The sequence below is a fragment of the Rhipicephalus sanguineus genome, chromosome 6 (genome assembly GCF_013339695.2).
Source record: "Rhipicephalus sanguineus isolate Rsan-2018 chromosome 6, BIME_Rsan_1.4, whole genome shotgun sequence".
NCBI classification, from domain to species: domain Eukaryota; kingdom Metazoa; phylum Arthropoda; class Arachnida; order Ixodida; family Ixodidae; genus Rhipicephalus; species Rhipicephalus sanguineus.
Window position 1 is genome coordinate 124,828,436 of NC_051181.1, and position 7,495 is coordinate 124,835,930.

A 7,495-nucleotide genomic window follows, 5' to 3' on the forward strand; every position below is an offset into this window, starting at 1 on the left:
ACGTCTGGCCAGACCTGATGCCAAGGCTCACAAATGCCATAATGGCTGCTCCCACAGCCGCCCTGATCTTGACTCGTCCAACAGTTTGGGAAGCCGTGGGAAGATCTCTGGGGTAAACGATGTCAAGCCTTCGGAGGATCTTCTTGGCTAGGTCTTGACATGAGTTACTCTCAATGTCGTATTCTCCCAGGTTGGTGATTTCCTCGGACTATTATTTCGTATAGCTGGGCCCTCGAGACATCGTGTAGCCCCAGTGGTACCTGAAAATAATAAGCATTTCTAATTAAAAGCAAGCTTTAAGGGCTGTGAAGTTTATTCAATTAGCTGCAGTCACATTAATCAGTAAGTAAGTACCCTAGTTACATCGCAAAACATGACGGCCTACATTTGTAAAAGTGACACAGCGAAGTGTCCTGTTCTACAGGGGATCTGAAACGTTCTCCATGGCCTTGGGGAACCCCAACGGCTTTACCAGAGTGTTGCGGAACCCCTAACATTTTGCTAAGCATGAAGACAAAAAGCGCGAGGGGGGGGGGGGGGGATGACGTTTTTCGACGCGCACAACCACAGTATTAACACTGCCCGCGTTTGGGCCTGTTCTCTTTAACGTCGAAGGTCATCGCCTTTGATGTAGAACTCCCGATAATACACAGAATTGATATTCGCCCTCGCGCCGCTCGAGTCACGTAAAGCGCGCCCGCCGAACCATACACTGCATGCTTCAGGCACCGTGCAATCTCTTCACGCAAACAAAGCGCCGGACGTCCAAAGGCCTGTTTATTTATTTATTTATTTATTTATTGCTAAACAAAAACAGGAGGCATTCCATTCGCACAGCGAAACGGCCGTCGACTGATTCGCCGGTCGTAATGCTAAGCCTAAATGCTCGTGTAGCTCACCACCGGCGCGAAGCGACGCCTCCTACACGTATCAAAGCTATCGTAGCGTGTTTTGATCACACAACCGACATAGCTAGAGCAGTGGCAAATCACCGTGTATGAAAAATGCCATGTGATTACCGACGTGCAATGAGCCATGAATAATGAGCTGAGGTGCCCGTTAATGTTGTCTGAACTGGTTGGAACCCTCACGAGCATGGATTACCAGCGCTCCGCGCGTTCTGTCGCCACGGGTGCGCAAATCATGCAAGTTTCATGGCGCGCACTAGACGACGAGTCCTTAGTGCTGCTACCACGTGAGTCCAGGGGCGGATCCAGTCTGACTTTTGTTTTTAGTACTTACTATCATCGCAAGAACCCGATCACAGCATAAATTAGGCCAGCATCACAGACGCCTGGCCTAAACGAAGACTATGCAGCACCTTTCCTTTCACTCCTATACGCTGTAAGGATCACTGTGTTTATGCGCAGCGCAACGTAAAACCTACAGCATTATTAGGACTGTAGTCGGAAAAAACTGCAGCTGCTGCGTATTTGCGCGCCGTGGAAGCTCTCCGGCGAAAGAGTAGAGAAAGGAAGGAGTGAAAGGTGAGACCATGCATGAGAGTGGACCGTTTTAGCGTTACGGCAGTGACGGTAATACCATACGGTAAGTACAGCTACTCATTGTGTATGGTAACGTAAGGAGGGGATTAAATGGCTACCAGAGGTCTTGCAGATTTAAAAAAGTTACGTGCCGACGATGATGGTACGGTATTTCTCTACCTACTCTACAGTATTATCGCCACTGCTAAAACGTTTTAGTGATTTTGGCAGTCTAATCCCTGCTGGTTCATCGTTTGAAGCTTCTCAGAGGGGCAACTTCGTGCCAAGCGAAAAGCTGCATTGGGATCGAGTGCCAGGAACAACGGCGACGTGAAAAACAGTGTTTCATAAACAAAGAGTTCAGGTACCGTTGATGGCAACAATCCTATACAGGCTTTGTCTCGTTGCCACAACCCTCTCTGGCTAAGAGATGTCAGCGATGTGTGCAATCCAGCGTCTTGCCCTTTCGCCGCGAAGAGGCCTTGTTAACCTAGCCGGTTGGGTATATGACATTCTCGGATAGAGATAGTAACTGTCTCTCGTCGAGGAGGACACCTCAACTGTTCCGTGCAGGGGTGCAGTTGGGAAACGGGGAGTGAAAAGTTGGAGGAAATGGAGAGGGCACCTTCTCGAGAATGGAGTACCCACAACACCGAGCGCCAGGCCGGGTCAACTTCTCTGCCCATTAGAAAAACCGTAAAACCGGTGGGTGTACGGTGGCACTGGGAATCGAACCCGGTACCTCCGTCATTGGAAGCGGACGCTCTAACTACTCGGCTATCACTGCGGTTTGGGCAGTAGTAGCAGAGGCAACCTGACAAAGGAGGTGGATGACAGGCACTGAAGAGAGGGCGGGGGGCGACTGAGACCGACATACTGTTTTTCTCGAGCAACTTACTACTCCTCAGTCGCCTTTGCATTAGATAATGTTCTCATTCTATACTAGTAATTGTTTTTCCCTTTGTATCCACTCCGCATAATGTGCGTATTTATTGGGGAAGCGCCGCTTACCCTTAGGCTCGGCATGCTTGCCTCTGCTTTTACTTTACTCTGGCGGGTAGTGCATACTAGTCGCCCCTCTTCAGTCTTCACACCATCAACAAAGAGCATGCTCTCATCGGCTTGTATTATGCAGAGGGTCCAGTGCATAGTTGAAGCATCTGGTCCAGCCGACGGTCCGTTGACGGCTGTGTTGACTATCTTGGCACCCGATGCCATGGATGTGTTTCCTACCGGCGACAATAGAATTTCTACAGATGCGAGCTGCTTTCTGCAAGAATAATTACAGGAATACGAATGAGGTCACCATAGCAACACTGGCCCTACATACACACTCTCGAAACTAATTGTTCATGAGTGCAAACTTAAGCCAATATTCATTATGAACACATCGTTATGCGAAGACGGCCACCAGATAAAAGACAACTCACACGATCCAAACTTTTGTGACCGATATTTGCAACAGATATATATATCCACATTAATAACTCAGGAGTGCATGTTTACTGCAGCCACAAACACGATGTCGAACCCAACCAAAAATCAAGAAATCTGAAATCCCACGCACTCTGGGTATCAATTTAATCCGAAGCAGTCGGTGACGAGCACTCATGCCATGACATGTCGTTCAATAGACCATTTTCGTGAAAGGGCGCCCCAAGCATGGAGGAAGGAAAAAGAAAGTAGGGAGCATTACGTCACGTGATTGAAGCCCACCGTGTCGGCCCAACACGTGATCAAAACGTCAGAGCGCGCGGTAGGTTTTAGTACTACCGGTGGAGTTCTGTTCTGTGGCGCTGCGGGCAATCGGAGTTCCTTGAGCAGACGCCCCTCCCGCAACTCTCGCTTACGGGCGGGCTGGCGGAGCCGTTCACAATCGCGCTCTCACGTTTGCTTACCTTTTCACGTCGAAGGTCTGCGGTGTTTGCTTTTATTACAAAACGTGACATTGAGTACAAATAAGTAAGGAATACCTTAGCGCTAGTTAAAGTTGCAGAAGAGCACGAAGTCTGGCGTCACACAAGTTTCCCAGTGATGACCGCCATCTCAGTGCATCCGTCCTGCTTATCACTTCACGAGGCAGAATTGAGAGCATCAGAAGTTTTGGTCTTTATTGGTTCCTTTATATGGGTTTCGTCAGCGTCATTTAAATGCATCTTCTCATCTTTAGCAGCTTCATTCTTTGCCGCTTTACTTCTCTTTCGCTGTTCAGTGATTTCGTGAAGAAGCGGAATTTAAGTAAAATGTAGAACTTCATGAGGATTTTGTGATGGAATTTCAATGTTCTTCGCATCCCAGATTAGGCAAATCTCTTTTTTTTTTTAAGAAAGCGCTGAAATCCACAATGCTCTTTTCATGCAGCTTACTCACGCTGAAATTATAAAAGTGGTTAAACTATTTCCAAGTTTTGCGATAGCTGCTTTGAGAGGTCCGGAGGGGTATATCAGGCCTCCGTTATCAAAGTGCGCTGTGAATATGGAGGCCTGATCACTCCCCATTGCTGTGTTTCTGTCTGATGTGAGACATCTTGCGCAAGTCTCGCACTGCGTCTTCTTTAGCGTCATACGCGCCACATGATCAGCAATATAGTAAGTCAGCATAACGTGGCTTCCTTTTTTCCACATATGCACTGTGGTCTGTGCCTGACGCTAGTGCAGTCTCCGCGCCACTGAAATCTCCACCATCAATAAGGCTGTGAACGACGTCAATTGTGGCAGGCGTGTGCGACTGTCATTCCCAGATAAAAGAGAGCTGATTACTTGCGGCGAACAATTTCCCGACTTTGGTGGTCTTGCGAAGTTCTTAAAATGCAAGGGCATTTATAGTAATCAAACATTGAGCAGCAGTGGGATGATCATTTGTGCCAGAGGACTGCCGAACAATTCCAAATATATTTTCCAGCTTGTCCTGGCTTGAACTTGAGGTCATCAAATATATAAAACCAGCAGACCTGAGGAATTCGAGCAGTGACTGTGCTCTCAATTGTGACACGGAGCCCTTCCGCTATGCTCGATGAAAGAAAACCGCCAATTGTGTTCGTGGCATGTGTCTCCCATTCATTTAAATAACCCAGGAATTATTTCAGAAACGCACAGTTAGGTGAATTTGGGTATAGAGGGCTTTTTTTGGCGTTCGGGAGGTCATTATTCTAAATATGTTCATATTTATAATAAAGCTCTGAGTTGGCTCCACGGGGCTGCAAGCTTTCTCGACCTTCCTCGTCGGCTTACAGCTTGGAAGGAATGAAACCATCTGTTTCTGCATTCTCACGTACGTGAAGCCATTGTACAGTAACGAATCCGCGTCGCTTGTTGGAGGGACGCTTTAGGCTCTTTTCCGGTGGTCTAAAGCGTATAAAAAATAGTATTTCTATTGTTTAACATAGCAATGAGAGGTCTCTCGGAAAAGCTCTCTGCTATAGACGGTGTTAGTCACACAATCTATGCAGATGACATAACTATATGATGCACCAAGGGATGTGAAGGAGATGTTGAGGCGAGTCTCCAATCGGCAGTCAATGAGGTTGAATCATACCTGGAAAACACGGGACTAAAATGTTCCCCCAGTAAGTCCGAGTTACTCCTTTATAGACCAATCAGACGAGGTCCCAAGCCCAGGGGATGGAAGCCACTCGCAGATGTCGATATCAGGCTAACCACACGTGATGGAAACCTCATTCCTAGAGTCGAGTCCATACGCATGTTGGGCATGGTTATCGAATCCAATGGATCCAATAGGCTTACGTTAGATAGGATTACAAAGAAAACGGAAATGGTCATCAGACTCATTATTAGAGTGTCCAATAGAAGAGGAGGCCTGAAAGAAGACAATGTACTCCGGATTTTCCATGCCTTTCTCATGAGCCACATCATCTACGTAGCGGCCATGCACACCTGGCACAACTTCGAGAAAAAGAAGCTTAACACCCTCATTCGGAAAAGCATCAAAAGGGTGCTAGGCATTCCGATGACGGCTAGCACAGAACGCCTTTCTCAATTAGGTGTGCACAATACGCTGGATGAAATCATCGAAGCACAAGAATCAGCCCAGCTTGCTCGACTATCCTGCTCTTTGGCAGGGAGAAGAATCTTAGCCATTCTGGGCCTCAATCCAGTGCTGGCAGAGGAGAGAAGCCATCCAATCATCGAGGAGCAAAGAGAAAATATTCTTGTCGCACCGATCCCTCGCAATATGCATCCGCAGCACAATGAGGGAAGGCGTAGAGCAAGAGCGATTGCGATCCTGAAGAAGATCAAGGATGATCCTCAATCGGTCTGCTTCGTAGATGCGGCACAATATGGTCGCTCATCTCACTATGCCGTGGTCGCAATAGATAACAGAGGTGAAATAATCTCGTCGGCCTCCCTGACTGGGACCACTTCTTCTAAAGCGGAGCAGGTTGCTATTGCTTTGGCACTCTTGGATGATAACAGGACGCAAATCTACTCGGATTCTAGATCGGCAGTCAGGGCGTTTGCCTCGGGCTCCATAGCGAAAGAGGCACATGACGTTCTTAAGAACCGGACCATAACTATGCACACAATCATTTGGTTCCCGGCACACCTAGGTCAAACTTTGGACTCCCTCACCAACCTCAACGACATCGCCCACTCCCAAGCGCGCGTACTAACTCTCCGCGTGGGAGGAGAAGCCTTGTCACAGAGCAGGGTTCAAGAGTTCCGAGACACTTTATTCACATTTAATGAATTCACGAAGCATTTTTATCTGGAAAGAAGAGTATTTCCTCCACCACACAAAAAGCTCACGAGACCACAGGCGATGACCTTTAGGATGCTTCAAACTAATTCTTATCCGAATCTGGCTTTCAAACAAGCACTGTCTATTCCCAAGTGACTTCAGCTCACAATGCCCTGGCTGCGGTAAATTAGGAATCAGAGCTCCACGTGCGATTTAGAGCACATGCCACCATTTCATTTAGATACAATCCGCGGTGCCCAGTACTCGCAACCAAATTTTTTGTACGTGGGTATTAGATAAGGACATGCTCACAGAGCAGTGTTGAATGGAGCTCGCCCTCAAGAGCTCGGAAAGATATCAGCAACAACTTTGGGCTGTTGATTCATTTGAGGGAGCCTGCGATAAAACAACAGCGTATTTCTGGAATTAATATAAGGTTATATAGGCTATAAGGGAAGACAGAAAAAAAAGCGCTAATTTCTGTCCCCACGTGGGAGCGGCCCGCGGTGTCAGTGACGTTGTCCTAAGGGGTGGCACTTCTCCGGATAAGTGGCTTTTTTTTATTGACATAAAGTTCTTCGTACCGTACTCTAATGAGACATGTGCGCAAGGTAATTGTTACCCGCGTACGGTAATTTAAATACAGAAATGACATTTGTTTAGCATTAGGAGAAAAAAATATCACGACATTGTGTGCGAAGGATCGAATTGAGCTTACTTGAAGAGTCAATATGTTATACTTTTACATTGAGTAGTTCTAGCAGCGCTAATGCGAATATAATCTGAGGGGTGTTCACTTACGACTAATGTGCTTCAAAAAATAAACTAGGTTTTTAAATGAAAACATATAATGATTGTCTCTGATGCGAACTGTATGTCTTTAAAATGTACGTTTTAACTGTTGGTGTCTCTGATCTAATTACAGACCATCGTAATCGCGCTTCCATATCTAACACGTTGCTTGCAACGAATATTAGAAGTCCAAGGCACAAGCGCAAATCATTCCTTTCTAATTGTATTAGAGGTTTCATTTTTTAAGCTTCGTTGCCAGAGAAAAAGAACAACAAGAAAACGGCGCCCTATACCGGGATAGGGCGAACATACATTTTGTTAATCACTATCATTGTATTTCTTCGCAATTCAGTTCTTTGGTTTCAGAGTTTTCGTAGCAGCCAGGAACGAAGCACCAGCGTTCAGTTCTCTTTGTTTTATAGGGCATTTTCACCACAGCTCACTAATGCATGCCTCGTGTACAATAAAGAACACGTAAATAGTGAAAAGAAAAAAAAATCACGCCGCGTTTCCTTGTAATA